Source organism: Berghia stephanieae, chromosome 1 (genome assembly GCF_034508935.2).
Source record: "Berghia stephanieae isolate SIO BIC M18660-M18661 chromosome 1, UCSD_Bste_1.3, whole genome shotgun sequence".
Classification (NCBI taxonomy): Eukaryota; Metazoa; Mollusca; class Gastropoda; order Nudibranchia; family Aeolidiidae; genus Berghia; species Berghia stephanieae.
This window is the reverse complement of record NC_088360.1, coordinates 3,283,472-3,285,971: the sequence shown is the minus strand read 5'-3', so window position 1 is coordinate 3,285,971 and position 2,500 is coordinate 3,283,472. Positions and strand designations below refer to the sequence as shown.

The 2,500-nt window shown below is 40.9% G+C and overlaps 1 protein-coding gene across 1 annotated transcript in view; it reads left to right on the top strand.

Moving 5' to 3' along the window:
- Positions 1 to 2,500, top strand: part of LOC144966260 (tRNA dimethylallyltransferase-like) — a 299,101-nt gene that overhangs the window by 114,200 nt on the left and 182,401 nt on the right. The gene's annotated exons all lie outside the window — the stretch shown is intronic.

Below are 2,500 nucleotides of genomic sequence, written 5' to 3'. Positions count from 1 at the left end.
GGGGCCTGCTGCTGCTTCTGATGCTGTTGTTGTTGTGTATCTTTGGGCGGAAAGTACAAGTGATATTTGCAACAACAAGATATGAAGTGAGTAGAAAAGTGCCAGAAGACAATAGAGAATAAAAATTTTTTTCGCGGCGGTGGTGGGGTTGTCGTACCAATAAGGTCGCAGGTTCAAACCCCACCACCGCCGCGAAAAAAAAAATTTTATTCTCTATTGTCTTCTGGCACTTTTCTACTCACTTCATATCTTGTTGTTACCAACATAAGTGCCTGCTCCACTCACTTTTCTGAATTAAAAATTCACCCCATACACCGGAGCATACTCAATGTCTCAATCGTTTCTATGTTATATGTTTGTGATGAGAATATTGGCTATTAAGCTTAACTGCTGGTCAAAATTACTTCGCGATGGTGGTGAACGAATCGGCGATCTCAAGAAGTGGGTGAGAGAGGGATCTAGAAATGACTTTGGGTTTGAAACGAATATTTTTGTGTTCGTGGATAGCTCACACGGTAGAGCCACGCTCTCACCTGCCAGGCGGAGTTGTCGTACCAATAAGGTCGCAGGTTCAAACCCCACCACCGCCGCGAAAAAAAATTTTATTCTCTATTGTCTTCTGGCACTTTTCTACTCACTTCATATCTTGTTGTTACCAACATAAGTGCCTGCTCCACTCACTTTTCTGAATTAAAAATTCACCCCATACACCGGAGCATACTCAATGTCTCAATCGTTTCTATGTTATATGTTTGTGATGAGAATATTGGCTATTAAGCTTAACTGCTGGTCAAAATTATTTCGCGATGGTGGTGAACGAATCGGCGATCTCAAGAAGTGGGTGAGAGAGGGATCTAGAAATGACTTTGGGTTTGAAACGAATATTTTTGTGTTCGTGGATAGCTCACACGGTAGAGCCACGCTCTCACCTGCCAGGCGGAGTTGTCGTACCAATAAGGTCGCAGGTTCAAACCCCACCACCGCCGCGAAAAAAAATTTTATTCTCTATTGTCTTCTGGCACTTTTCTACTCACTTCATATCTTGTTGTTACCAACATAAGTGCCTGCTCCACTCACTTTTCTGAATTAAAAAGTGATATTTGCGGAACCACGGAAACATTCGTCTCATGAGGAGCTGCTCTAGTGTACCAGGAGTGTTAATTTGGTTGTTTCTAGTATTTCCTGACCCATCTGGCATTCCTTGACCGCGTCTGGTTGTATTGTTTTGATTAACGGGTAAGGACTAATTAATGAGGATGCTCCCGCTTTGTGGATGACGTCATCACAGCGTCATCTGCAATGTGTGTTTGTAGTAGCCAAGTATCAATTGATTGGGGATGTCTATGTAATATGCGTGGCCATGACACTCGCTTTCGGATCGGAAGGTCCTGGGTTCGAGCCTCGCTCGGCGCATAGTTGAGTCCCTGGAAAAGGCTCTTTACTCACATTCTCTCACCGTACTGAGGTGTAAAATGAGTACCTGGCCGTTAACAGTGTTGTCTCTGTCCGAAAAAATTGTAACATCGCCTAACAGGCGTCGTGTTCCGTCCTAAATGTTAAATGTTGCTGTTGGCCAGGGACCCCTTGTAAAGCGCTTTGAGCACATTTAGTGTATATTGCGCTATATAGAAGCTCATTTTAGATTATTTTTAATACTTACGCTTTGCCACGTGGTGCTGTTGTACAAATACGTCACGTGACGCCAAAAGGTCACGCACTATGATGCATGGAAACGCTTGTAATTTTTTCCAAATTTTCAATGCATGGCTTCAAAGAGAGTGTGGTCCGCATAGACTAGACTGTGTAATCTGTGGCGTGGTCTGTGCTTTTCCCTTCCATCATCCTGAGTTGAGTTGAGTGAACGAGATAATGGATTGATGGTCACGTCTCCATGCAATGCACGTTAATCGTATTAGTATATTCCGTCTTTGATGTTTGCGGTATATATATATATATATATATATATATATATATATATATATATATATATATATATATATATATATATATATATATATATATATATATATATATACATAATATGGCAGCGGCGTGACTCAGCGGTGCGGTCTTTGCTTCGTACCCGGAAGGTACCGAGTTCGATCACCCAACCCTGCGCTGTATGGCATTGAGCGAGACTCCTCGCCTGCGGCTGACGCCTGGGTTATTCCAGTCTTCCTTTGGAATAGACCCTAGAGAAAAAAATTCCCCTATTGAATGAATAAAGGGAATTTTATTATTTATTTTTTATGTTATTTATTGTGTTTATATATATATATATATATATATATATATATATATATATATATATATATATATATATATATATATATATCAATATGTATGTTTCTGTGTTTATATTTGTGTGTGGGCATGTGTGTGTGCGTGTGTGGAGATATATATTATGTTTATGGCTAGCTGCGGCTATGTGGTCTAGTATGACACTCGTCTTCGGATCGGAAGGTCCGGTGTTTGAGTCCAACTCTGAGCGGCGCATAGT